The following is a 12,808-nucleotide window of genomic DNA, read 5'->3' on the forward strand; positions in this document are numbered from 1 at the left end:
GCTCCTATGCGGTGGGTGCCCCGGAGTTCACGGTGGTGGTTCATGTCTACAACCCGCATGTGCTGGAGAGGGACGTCAGGTCGTTTTTGGAGAGGTACTGTGACTGGGTTTCTGAGGGAGTGAAGATCGTGGACGAGTTTGGATTTTGGACGGGGAAGAGGAGGTACCGTGTTCTCTTCCGCCTGGAGTCGGATGGCTCTTGGAGGGTCCCTCCTCACGTGTTTGCGCTTGGGAGCGACCGTGGCAGGTTGTTTGTTCCTGAACTGCCTGACATTTGTTGGACTTGTGGACAGCGTGGACATTTGCGGGGTGAGTGCACTGCTAAACCATGTTATCGGTGTGGGTCTGTGGGGCATTTAGCTAATGTGTGTATTGCGGTTAGGACTTGCAATTTGTGTGGGGAAGGTGGGCATTTGTTTGTGTCGTGTCCTAAGAGGAGAAGTTATGCTGGGGTGGTGGCGGGTGGGTCTGTTGCTAAGCCTGGGGGTGAGACTGCTGGGGATACTGTGTTGCAGGTTGCTGCCCCGGCTCCCAGCGTGGTGCCGGTGGCGGTTTTGGCTGGATTGGGTGGTTCTGTGGGGTCTGGTGGCTCTTCGACGGATGCGCCGCATGGCCGCCAAGATGGCCGCCAAGATGGCCGTTTGGGAGACAAAGGGACTGTGGAGCACATGGCTGCCGTGCAGTCGGTGGGCGGAGTCGCTTCTGAGGTGGAGGGGAAGACGGTTGGTGACTGGGCGGAGCACACCGAGTCACAGGAAGTGGAGATGGCCCGCATGGCTGAGGTGGCTGGGGAGCGCCCTCTGGAGGGTGGGGGTCCGGTTGTCCGACCCCCCCCCTCTGCCCAGCTTGCTGGGGGGGATGGGGACAGTTTAAAGCGGACTTTGGGAGTGGTGTCAGCTGCTGTGAAGCGGGCCTTGGAGGATGGCAGCCAGGAGGGGGGGCCGTTGCGGCGTCTCCGGTCGTGCCAGGTGCAGTCGTTGTACCGTCTCACCGCCCCCCTGTCGGATGACAGCGATGACATGAAGGACGACGTTGCCGGGTCCAGTTCTGTGATGGTGTCTGGAGGCGGGGCCTCCCCGGGTCCGCTGCCAGGGTGGGACGAGGACAATTTGAAGGCTACGACTGGCATGGTTGCTTCAGGCGAGGATGATTCCTTGGTTTGATTTGGCTTGTTTTGTGTTTGGTGATGGGGTTGTGTTTTTGGGTTAATTTGTGAACGGGCAAAATAAAGTCTTTGGGACACGGTACAGCCCTAGTATGTATGATGTCTGAAAGGATGGTTGTCTGGGTTTTCTGTGCTGGGTTTGGGATTTGATTTGGTTGTCTGTTTGTTTACTTGTATGGTTTTCCTGTGGGGTTATCTGATCTGCTTCTGCCCATTATTGGCTGGGCCTGTGTGCCCGAGCTACTTAGTGTTCTGCGTTGTTTGATATGTTTTGCAGCCTTCTAGTCTTAGCTTAATCTTAAACTTTTTTCTGGATCTTTTGTGTGTTGTATGTATCCTGTGAGTATCTTTTGTGTGTTGTATTTTCAAGGCTGCTCCGCTCTGGTTATGTTCAATAAAAAAAAAAAAAAAAAAAAAATCTGTTCTTATCAGTTTAATATCTGATACGTCCTCTACCCGAGGACTATATATTAATCTGATTTTTGGAACAGGGAGACGGAAGAGGGGCTTGCTCCGTCCGCTCCACGCATCGACCCGGTATTGCAGTGACTCCAGGAACGGTGCACATCCCTTTGATTGTGGAAGAAAAGAACCCAGCCAGCGAGCGGAACCAACCTCTGGGACTTTGGAACCCTCCTTGACAGACAGCAGACACGTGAGTCCTTGCCAGGTCTTTTGGCCAACCGTGCCACCTCCCTTTTCGGGCCCTTTTGGGTTTTCCCGCCCTTTTTCTCTTTTTTTTTTTTTTTTTTTTTTTTTAAAATAGCTGGATGACACTGTGTTGTGACTGGAGCATGTGTGTGGGAGGTGGAGAGACTGAGTGGCAAGGCAAGCCACGCCTTGGCTGGGGCAGCACCTTGGAGTCACCCTCGCGTCCACGACTACCGCCGTTCTTGACCTCCGTCCAGCGTGCCCTGTGGCAGCAATCGCTCGGGTTTCTCTTCATCTCGCACAAATCTTTCGCCTTTTACTAAAGATTTCCGTGGAGGGGAACAGCCCCGAGTTTACGGTATTTTTGGAAGCTCTGCTTCGGCGGAGCTGCACCTTTCTGTCCAAAGTCAAGCGTCGTCGTGTGGGGGTCCGCTTTTGCTGGTCCCGCCCCCAAGTAACCCTCCGAGTGGCGGGGCCCTCGCCAGAGGGGGCGCCGGACCCCGTACAGTTGTGGGGTATCGCTTCTCGGCCTTTTGGCTAAGATCAAGTGTAGTATCTGTTCTTATCAGTTTAATATCTGATACGTCCTCTACCCGAGGACTATATATTAATCTGATTTTTGGAACAGGGAGACGGAAGAGGGGCTTGCTCCGTCCGCTCCACGCATCGACCCGGTATTGCAGTGACTCCAGGAACGGTGCACATCCCTTTGATTGTGGAAGAAAAGAACCCAGCCAGCGAGCGGAACCAACCTCTGGGACTTTGGAACCCTCCTTGACAGACAGCAGACACGTGAGTCCTTGCCAGGTCTTTTGGCCAACCGTGCCACCTCCCTTTTCGGGCCCTTTTGGGTTTTCCCGCCCTTTTTCTCTTTTTTTTTTTTTTTTTTTTTTTTTAAAATAGCTGGATGACACTGTGTTGTGACTGGAGCATGTGTGTGGGAGGTGGAGAGACTGAGTGGCAAGGCAAGCCACGCCTTGGCTGGGGCAGCACCTTGGAGTCACCCTCGCGTCCACGACTACCGCCGTTCTTGACCTCCGTCCAGCGTGCCCTGTGGCAGCAATCGCTCGGGTTTCTCTTCATCTCGCACAAATCTTTCGCCTTTTACTAAAGATTTCCGTGGAGGGGAACAGCCCCGAGTTTACGGTATTTTTGGAAGCTCTGCTTCGGCGGAGCTGCACCTTTCTGTCCAAAGTCAAGCGTCGTCGTGTGGGGGTCCGCTTTTGCTGGTCCCGCCCCCAAGTAACCCTCCGAGTGGCGGGGCCCTCGCCAGAGGGGGCGCCGGACCCCGTACAGTTGTGGGGTATCGCTTCTCGGCCTTTTGGCTAAGATCAAGTAAGGATCAATGAGAGGAGAGACTGATCGAGACTCGTCGGCCCGATGGGCGCGACTTCGGAATACGGTTCGAGTGGAGTTGGCGGAGGATGCTTCGGTGGAGGTGAGGGGTCGTTTTTCTGGACGGTACGTGGCGGTGGAGTTATTGGAGGGAGCGTTGGGACTACATCCAGACTTGGTTTATTGTTTTCAAGATTTTTCCAGTTCCGGATCCGTGGACATATCTTTTTGTGCGTTGCCGACTTGCCATCAGTTCATCACGGCGTGGGCGGAGAAGGCTGAGGACGAGCGGATTAAGGGGCTCCAGGTGCGGCCACTCTTCGCACAGGACCGCTTGCCGCTAATTGTGCACATGTACAATCCCTGGGTGGCGGATCAAGACGTGGAAGTTTTCCTGCGGCGCTACTGTTCCGAAGTTGTTGGAGGGACCCGCTTGCAGACGTTTGGAATGTGGAATGGCAAGCGGCGCTACCTAGTGAAGCTGCGGGTGGTGCCTGGGAGCCTGGGTGAGTTAATGCACCCTCCGGGTTCTTTTTCTTTGGGCCCGGATAGGGGGTTTTTGACTTACCCAGGGCAGCCTGAGTACTGCAGACGGTGTGGAGCGCGGGGGCATGCTAAACAACAGTGTCCGGGTTTGCGCTGCCGGTTTTGTGGCAAAAATGGACATCAGGCGGCGGAGTGTCGGGAGCCCAAGCTCTGTTCGCTCTGTGGCTCGGCTTCCCACCTGTTTCGGGACTGTTCGTGGCGGCGACGCACTTATGCGGAGACAGTTGGTCGGCAGGCTGGTGAGGAGGAGCGGGAGGTGGTCGAACGGCGCGAGCAAGGAGAGGCTGGAGAGATGGAAGGGCCAGGAGCTAGCGACTCGTCGCTAGCCGAGGCGGCCATTGCGCTCTCCCGAGAACAAAGGAGGCCGCATGGTCGTGAGGATGAGGGGGGGCTCCCCCTGGTGGCGGATCGGGATGGAGAGGTGCAGCTTTTGGAGACATCGCCGTCTGGTGGCCCGGAGGGCGGAGTGGAGGGCGACAAGGCGTGGAGTTCCCTCCCGATGACTGAGGTGGAGGAGATGCTGCCGGAGCCTGAGGTGCCGCAGAGGGGGGGAAAGCGGCCTGCTGAGTCGGGGAGTGATCGGGGAGGCCTGGTGAAGCTCCAGGTGCTCGGGAAGGTGGCGGAGGGGAGTGGAGGGCCGTTGTTGGACCGGACGACTCTGGAGGTGGAGGGGGCCGTCTCGTCACCGGCCCTTTTCAGCTCGTCTGGGGACGGGTCCTCGGTGGCGGAGTCGGACGACGAGGACTCGGCGGAGGGGCTGGTGACTGTGTCCAGTGATAGCGGCCCGTCAGCGTTGGAAAGCCAGAGTCCGAATGTGGTGCGGCAGTCTACGGTGGCGGTTCGGCCCATGTCCCGCCTGCCGGAAGCTGCTGCCGCTGAGACTACTGTCGGACAGGACCGAGGTCAGCCGGGTGATGGACGGGATGGTGAATCGTGAGTTTTAATTTGAAAATGAACTTCTATGTAATAGACCGGACTTTGGTTGTGTGGGGTTGTGTTCGTTATTGTTATCTACTGTGTGTTTGGGGAGTTTTGCTTTCCTTTTTCTGGGTTTTGTTATGGGGGGGTTGACAGTGGCAACTGTTAATGTGCGGGGTTTGGGGGATGCCCTGAAGAGGAGGGCTGTGTTTTCCTTTTTTAAGTCCGTTCCTGCAGAGGTTTTCTTTTTGCAGGAATGTCATTTGAGGGATGGGGGGGATATTTCAAGGTTTGCTGGGGATTGGAGGGAGGGGGATTCTGCATGGGGAGTGGGATCTGTGAGGGAGGATGGGGTGGGAATTTTGTTCAGGCACTCTGTGACTGTGGAGTCCAGCGTGTGTGTAGTGCCGGGGAGGGTACTGTCGGTTGATGGGTTATGGAGGGGAGTGCGGGTGAGGTGGGTGAATGTTTATGCACCTAGTGTCCGGGGTAGGAGGTTGGGGTTTTTTGAAGATTTGGCTCCTCTCTTGATGACCACTAGGGTGGTCATTTTCGGAGGGGACCTGAACGTGTCGGTGGATGCGAGGGGGGCGGGGTCAGGTGAGCTGGGGAAGCTCTGTGGGGATTTTGGGTTGAGGGATGCCTTTGTTCAGGTGGGGGGGGGTGGGCCGGGATATACCTGGACTAACTCTAGAGGGGCTCGGTCCCGGATCGACTATCTTTTTATTTCAGGGGGGGTGTCTTTGTCGGGGTGGTTCTCGGGTCCTATGTGGGGCTCGGACCATTGCATGGTGAGGGTCCGGGTTGAGTTGGGAGGAGCGAGATGGGGGAGGCCTAGATGGCGGCTCCAGAACTCCCTTCTGGAGGATCGGGAGTTTTGTGACCGCTTTAGGTGGTTTTATGGTGGGTGGAGGCTCTTGCGGCCTCTGTATCCAGACTGGGGTAGTTGGTGGGAAAGTGTAAAGGGGAGGACGGGGAAATTTTGTAGGGAGTGGGTGAAGGAGCTGAATAGGAGTCGGAGGGCGGAGGTGGCTGGGTTGGCGGGTGAGCTGCAGGATTTGTGGGGGCAGGTTTTGAGGGGGGAGGTGGCCCCTGCGCTGGCGCATGGTCGGCTAGAGGAGCTGAAGGCGGGGCTTAAGGCCTTTTATGTGGCACAGGCCGCGGGCCTGCAGAGACAGGCGGGTCTGGAGGCCCGGGAGGGCGGGGAGAAGCCGTCGAGATACTTCTTCCAGCGTTTGAAGTCGAGGCAGAGGAGGGTGGACATGGTGGGGCTCCAAGGTGCTGATGGGTTGGAGGAGTCCACGGAGGCCATGTTAGGTATCGCGGCTTCGTGGTACGATGAGTTATTTGGGGAGAGGGTGGGGGATCAGGGTTTAATTGATTTTTTTCTTGGGGGACTGGGGGAGCGTCTGACTCCGGAGTTGCGGGAGCCTTTGGAGGCCCCTCTGGCCCTGGAGGAGCTGAGGGCTGCTTTGGGGTCCATGAAGAGGGAGAAGTCGCCAGGACTGGATGGGCTTACGGCCGAATTTTATATCACATTTTGGCCCGAGGTGGGGGAGGATTTGAGGCAGGTGTTGCTAGAGAGTTTTGCTAGGGGGAGCCTGCCGTTGTCCTTGAGGACGGGTCTGATCTCCCTCCTTTTTAAGGGGGGTGATGGGACCTGCATGGGCAACTGGCGGCCCATCACTCTCTTGGCAGTTGAGTATAAAATGATGGCAAAGGCACTGGCTATCAGGCTGAGGGGAGTGATGGGGGCGGTGGTGCATGAGGACCAGACATGTGGCGTGAGGGGGCGGTCGGGGGCCTTGACCCTGGCCTTGGTGAGGGACGTGCTCAGCTGGGCGGAGCAGAGGGGGTGCCCGCTGGCGGTCCTGAGCCTTGACCAGGAGAAGGCCTTCGACCGGGTCAGCCATGCGTTTTTATTCCGGGTGCTGGAGAGGATGGGGTTTGGTCCAGGCTTTCGGGCCTGGATTGGCTTAGCATACACGAATGTGGTGAGCCATGTAATGGTCAGGGGGCTACAGTCGAGGGCAGTGGGACAGAGGGGGGGAGTACGGCAAGGTTGCCCTCTTTCCCCCCTGCTGTATGTGATGGTGCTGGAGCCGTTGTTGGCGGCGATTCGAGCGGCGGGTAGTGTGAGGGGGCTTCATCTCCCAGGCGGTGGGGGGGGGGTTTTAAAGGTGTCCGCTTATGCGGACGATATGACCCTCTTCCTGCCGTCTGAAGGTAGTTTTAGGGCGGTGGAGGGGATTTTAGATAATTTTGGTCAGGCTTCAGGATCCAGGGTTAATCGGGCTAAGTCCTCTGTGTTATTCATTGGGAGGTGGGTGGATAAAGCACGGGTGGCGGGGGACTATAGGGTGGCGGAGGACGGAGTGAAGATTTTAGGGGTGTGGTTTGGTAAGGTAGATTACGCTAGCTGGAACTGGGAGAGGAAACTGGACAAGGTTGTGGGGAAGATGGTGGGGTGGGGTTCAAGGGGGCTCTCCTTGTCAGGGAGGGTCTTGGCGGTCAAGACAGATGTGCTGCCAACCCTGAACTATCTAGCATATGTGCTTCCGCTGCCGTTCTATACGGGGCGGAGACTTGAGAGGGCAATATTTAGGTTTGTGTGGGCGGGGCAGAGGGAGCTGGTGGCGAGGAGGGATATGTTTAAGAGTGTGGATCTGGGTGGCAGGGGGGTGCCGTGTGTCCCTCAGCGGGCCATGTCACTTTTCATGGCCTTCCAGTGCGCTTTGGCGTTGGGGTCGGTGAGCCACAAGGCGACGGTCTTTGCAAAATTCTGGTTCCGCTTTCCTCTGCGTAGCCTGGCGCCGATGGAGAGGGGCGTGCCATGGTCTGTGGATCGGCCCTGGCATTATGCCAGGGCGGCCGACTTTGTGAGGGACAACCGGTGGTGCTTGGAGGACGGGGTGGTTCTCAAGCACAGAGAGTTGTACAGTGGAGTTATGGCTAGGATGTACGGTACAGAGGAGAGGCGAGCAGGGATGGTCCAGGTTGTGGACTGGGGCCTCCTGCAGCCCTCTGAGTTGACGGGGAGGGGGCGGGATTTGAATTGGTTGGGGGCTATGGGGCGCCTTCCCGTGAGGGAAAGGTGGCATCGGCTGGGAGCAGGGGGGACCCCGTGGTGCCCATTGGGGTGCGGCGAGGAGGAGACGGGGCCGCACGCCTTCTGGCATTGCCGAGGGGCAGCGGGGGTGTGGGAGAGGGTGGAGGGGTGGTGGGGTTCTTGGGCTGGGGTGGTTTTGACGCGGGATTTTGTTATGTTGGGTGTGGGTTTGGGTGGTTTGGGGAGGGCAAAAAGACTGGCTGTCTGGACTTTGGTTACGGCGGTCAAGTTGGCAATTTGGGAGTGGAGGGAGGCTAGTCTGCGAAAGCAGCTGCCTAGGGTGGATCCTGAGAGGGTTTTTTGTATGGCGTTGGTGGGTATTAGGCGGGAGGTGAGGTGGTGGTTCAGGAGGGTGGGGGAGGAGGAGGCAGCAAGGGTTTGGGGGGGGTTGACAAGGGTGGGAGTTGGATGAGGGTGGTTGGGAGGCGGGGCTTGGGAAGGGTTTTGGGATTGGGGGTTATGTGGGTGTTTGCTATGTTGGTGGTGGTGTAGGACAGATGGTCTGATTCTGTGTTTGCTTATGTTTTGTATTTTGGTTTTGTTTTATTTTTGGTTGTGTTTTGGTGCTGATTTTGTGTGGACTATGGACAATACCATGAAATCAGAGGAAATGGAAAAAAAAAAAAAAAAAAGGGGCGTGGCCCCTGTGTATGTATTGTTTTGACTGATGTTTTGTTTGTGTTGATGTCTTTATTTGTTTGATTTGTTCTGAATAAACTTGAGTAGAAAAAAAAAAAATCTGTTCTTATCAGTTTAATATCTGATACGTCCTCTACCCGAGGACTATATATTAATCTGATTTTTGGAACAGGGAGACGGAAGAGGGGCTTGCTCCGTCCGCTCCACGCATCGACCCGGTATTGCAGTGACTCCAGGAACGGTGCACATCCCTTTGATTGTGGAAGAAAAGAACCCAGCCAGCGAGCGGAACCAACCTCTGGGACTTTGGAACCCTCCTTGACAGACAGCAGACACGTGAGTCCTTGCCAGGTCTTTTGGCCAACCGTGCCACCTCCCTTTTCGGGCCCTTTTGGGTTTTCCCGCCCTTTTTCTCTTTTTTTTTTTTTTTTTTTTTTTTTAAAATAGCTGGATGACACTGTGTTGTGACTGGAGCATGTGTGTGGGAGGTGGAGAGACTGAGTGGCAAGGCAAGCCACGCCTTGGCTGGGGCAGCACCTTGGAGTCACCCTCGCGTCCACGACTACCGCCGTTCTTGACCTCCGTCCAGCGTGCCCTGTGGCAGCAATCGCTCGGGTTTCTCTTCATCTCGCACAAATCTTTCGCCTTTTACTAAAGATTTCCGTGGAGGGGAACAGCCCCGAGTTTACGGTATTTTTGGAAGCTCTGCTTCGGCGGAGCTGCACCTTTCTGTCCAAAGTCAAGCGTCGTCGTGTGGGGGTCCGCTTTTGCTGGTCCCGCCCCCAAGTAACCCTCCGAGTGGCGGGGCCCTCGCCAGAGGGGGCGCCGGACCCCGTACAGTTGTGGGGTATCGCTTCTCGGCCTTTTGGCTAAGACAGTGATCGACTCACGGTTGACGGTCCTAACCTTTTCGTGGTTTGGACCATTTAACTACGAGTTACATTGGTTTGTGTGATTTTCGTATTTGTCTTTTGTGTGTTGTTTTGTGTTTTTTGTCCTCTTGTTTTCAGGTCTAAGCAGCTGTCCTCTCCTTGGAGTTCCTTTTAAAAACATCAAGCCCAGGTAAGCGCTGTTTAGCTCCTTTTTATTGTGTGGTTTTTAGTTTGTTTTAGCTAAGCTTGTTAGCTTAGTTTTTAGTTAATTCATTTATTTATTGTTTTAAGTATTTATAGTTTTAGTGGTTTTAGTGGTTTTAGTTTAGTTTAGGCTGGTGGTGTCTCCACCATGTCGGCTGCCCGTGCCGGCATGCGGAGGCACCACAGCGTGCGTTTTAACTTCGCTACAAAAAATGGAAAGCTCATGGAGATGTCCAGATTGGACTTCTCAAGGAAGTGTGTCCAACAAATGCTTGGTTTTAAAGTAGAAGACTTGAATTGTTTGATGACTCTGCCTGGAAATAAGGGATTCGATGTTAGCTTTCGCTCTGCTTCACTGCTTAATAGTTTTTGGCAACGGTTTGTGACTTGCAAGGACCAGCTCTCCATGTTTGAGGTTGAGAAACTTTCGGATAATTCACAGAAAGTGGTGATTGTTCGAATGTTCAATGAGACTGTGACTGGAGAGGACATTTGTACATGGCTGGCTAGATTTTGCACAGTTCGAATCCCACCGGTTAAGGTGTTAGACGAGGATGGCATTTGGAACTGCTCGTGGCGAGTTCCCATTAAACAATGGGAAGACCCGAGCAGTTACCTAGGCCTCCGTCAAATACCGTCTATGATTGTGTTGGGAGAGAACAGAGGCTACATTCACTATCAAGGAATGCCCAAACTGTGTCGCAAGTGCAACCAGTTTGGGCACTTAGCCGAAGCGTGCCAAGAGACTGTATGCAGGAAATGTAGAGAAATTGGGCATCTTTTCGAAGATTGCACTAATGGCAGAAAGTGTAACCTCTGTGGAGTTTCCTCCCATCTTTACAGAGATTGCCCTAATTCTTTTGCCAACAAGCTTAAAGCTAACAAGATGGCCGCCATGGCCGCCCGGCCGCATGGCACAGAAAGTGAACAGGAAGAGAAGGACAAAATGGAGGAAGGGGCGGTCCCTGAAGTTTTGGAGGGAAACCTCCAGCCAGCTTCAGGGACTAGCCAGGCGGCTACGAGCGAAGCTAACACCCAGGCAGAGTCACAGCAAGGATCGGAGGCCACACCCTCCCAACTGGACAAGGAGATGGAGCAGGCGGAGGAGGAGCCTGAAAGAGAGACAGAAGCCCCGCCTCCCGAAACCGTTGAGGAGGTGAGTGTGGCCTCTGAGGGGTCTGAAGCACCTGCTTCACTCCCCAATGCGCAACCGCAAAAGAGACCTTTGGGATCTCCTCTGTCAGAGATGACAGAGAAGAAAAATCGGGTCATACAGTTTTCAGATAGTTCCGGATCGGAAGATCTGAATAGAATGTGGCCCGATGATCCTAACCGTGAAGTGTCTTTTATGCGCATAGCGCTCAGAGCATCAACGCCAACGGCAACGCAAGAGGTTTCCTCTGCCGAGCCCGAAGCTGGAGACACCAGTGACTCTTCTGAACCACATTCAATGGTCATAAAGGAGGAGCAGGTGTCACAGGAGATCAACGAAAGTTGATCTCCACTTGTTTTAAAAAATATGCCTCTGTAGTTTTAACTCTGTCATGTCCCTTTTTACCATACTGCTCATGAGTCTCACAATCTCTACCATAAATGTAAGAAGTGTGAAGACTCAAGTGAGAGCTCAGAGCATTTTATCCCTGTTGAGCACTCTGAATGCAGATATATTTCTGCTGCAAGAGTGCTCCTTGCCTTTTTTACAAAATTACAGCAAGTGGGAACAGATGTGGACCCCGGGACCCTCCGTGTGGAGCGGGTCCAATTTTAACAGAGCGGACGGGGTCGCCATCTTGATCAAGAATCCACACATTTTGGTGAAGGGCAGCACGGTGGTGAGACCCGGGCGGGCCCTTTTAACCCACTTGACCGTTTTAGACAGGGATTTTAATGTTCTTAATGTTTATGGTTTTAATGACAAACATGACAGACACGACCTTTTAATAGAACTGCAGCCCCACATGCTAGGGAGGGCTCCCCTAGTGGTCGGAGGGGATTTTAACTGTGTTTTAAATAAAAAAGACAGAAAGAAGGTAGGGGAGGATTTTAAATTAGACAAAACATCCGGGGTTTTAAACAATATAATTAAAGATTTTAACTTAGTCGACTGTTACAGAAAAGTGCATCCACGGGAGGAGGGCTTCACCTGGCACAGTGGTGACGGCGCCCGAGCCTCCCGTATCGACTATGTTTTAACAAGAGATTGCCCGCCGACGGATGCTACATTGACCCCTATGTTTTTTTCCGATCACTGCATGCTCTCCTGCACCCTTTCACTCCCCACAGGTGTGACGGTAGGTGGAGGGCTGTGGAGGCTGAACTGCTCCCTGTTAGAGGATGAGGAGATAGTTGGAGAATACAGGGAGCAGTTCAGCCTCTGGCAGACCCTCCAGGACCTTTACGATTCACGAGCACACTGGTGGGAAATGGTGAAGGGTAGGACCAAGACGTTTTTTAAGATTAAAGGGAAGAACAAAAAGGAGAGAGAGAGGAGGTGCATGTTGGGGCTGCAAAAGAGACTGCAGAGGTATTTTAACCTTTTAAATGAAGGATTGGATTTTAGTGAAGAAATAAAAAGAGTAAAAAATGAAATGTCAGTTTTAGCCGAAATTAAAAGTAAAGGAACAATTTTAAGAAGCAAAGAAAGAGAAATAGAGGAAGGAGAAAAATGCACCAGGTACTTTTTTAAGAAAATAACATCAAGAGGGGGCGGGATAACGAAACTAAAAAATGACGGGAGGGAAGAAAACTGTACAGAGGGGATTTTAGACATAATTCAACTATTTTACCAAGACCTGTACGAAGAAAAAGAGGTGCATGAGGGAGTGATGGAGGAAGTTTTAGAGTTTTTAGATAAAACTCTTAACAGTCAACATGTTTTAACTGAAGATTTTACACTGTTGGAAATTTTTAAATGTCTTAAAGGTTTTAAAAAAGGTAAGTGCCCGGGAGAGGACGGACTCCCCGTGGAATTTTATACTACCTTTTATGACATTTTAGCCAACGACATGCTGACTGTTTTTAAAGAATTTGACAAACTTGACAGACTTCCAGACAGCTTTAGATCAGGGATAGTTTCTTTGCTACATAAAAAAGGCGACAGGACTGATCTTAAAAACTGGAGACCGATAACGCTTTTAAACTGTGATTGTAAACTTTTTAGCAGACTTTTAGCACTACGCATGTCAACTGTTTTAGAGGACGTGATCCACCCGGATCAAGTCTGTGCCGTACCTGGAAGGAGGATCACGGACAGCCTAGTGCTGGTCCGAGACGCCATCTGTTTTGCGAGAGACAGAAATATTAGGCTTTTAGTACTAAATTTAGATTTTGAGAAAGCTTTTGATCGGGTCTCGCACCAGTACCTCTTAA

At 53.2% G+C, this 12,808-nt stretch overlaps 5 non-coding genes and 1 pseudogene across 5 annotated transcripts; all 6 read left to right on the top strand.

Annotated features, from left to right (window-relative positions):
- The first annotated feature begins 1,522 nt into the window (after positions 1–1,522).
- Positions 1,523–1,736, top strand: LOC143101014 (U2 spliceosomal RNA; annotated as a pseudogene).
- Positions 1,737–2,091: 355 nt separating this feature from the next.
- On the top strand, positions 2,092–2,205 carry LOC143101091 (U5 spliceosomal RNA). Its single transcript, XR_012982083.1, has one exon. It is a non-coding gene; the product is annotated as a U5 spliceosomal RNA (small nuclear RNA).
- A 128-nt stretch (positions 2,206–2,333) lies between these two features.
- On the top strand, positions 2,334–2,524 carry LOC143100987 (U2 spliceosomal RNA). Its single transcript, XR_012981990.1, has one exon. It is a non-coding gene; the product is annotated as a U2 spliceosomal RNA (small nuclear RNA).
- Positions 2,525–2,879: 355 nt separating this feature from the next.
- LOC143101093 (U5 spliceosomal RNA) lies at positions 2,880–2,993 on the top strand. Its single transcript, XR_012982084.1, has one exon. It is a non-coding gene; the product is annotated as a U5 spliceosomal RNA (small nuclear RNA).
- A 5,432-nt stretch (positions 2,994–8,425) lies between these two features.
- LOC143101009 (U2 spliceosomal RNA) lies at positions 8,426–8,615 on the top strand. Its single transcript, XR_012982010.1, has one exon. It is a non-coding gene; the product is annotated as a U2 spliceosomal RNA (small nuclear RNA).
- A 355-nt stretch (positions 8,616–8,970) lies between these two features.
- Positions 8,971–9,084, top strand: LOC143101094 (U5 spliceosomal RNA). Its single transcript, XR_012982085.1, has one exon. It is a non-coding gene; the product is annotated as a U5 spliceosomal RNA (small nuclear RNA).
- The last annotated feature ends 3,724 nt before the right edge of the window (positions 9,085–12,808 follow it).

The sequence above is a fragment of the Alosa pseudoharengus genome, unplaced genomic scaffold (assembly GCF_046254945.1).
Source record: "Alosa pseudoharengus isolate Yale_2024_CS ecotype anadromous, Long Island Sound unplaced genomic scaffold, YU_APseudo_1.1 YU_APseudo_1.1_scf_3, whole genome shotgun sequence".
In the NCBI taxonomy this organism is placed as follows: domain Eukaryota; kingdom Metazoa; phylum Chordata; class Actinopteri; order Clupeiformes; family Clupeidae; genus Alosa; species Alosa pseudoharengus.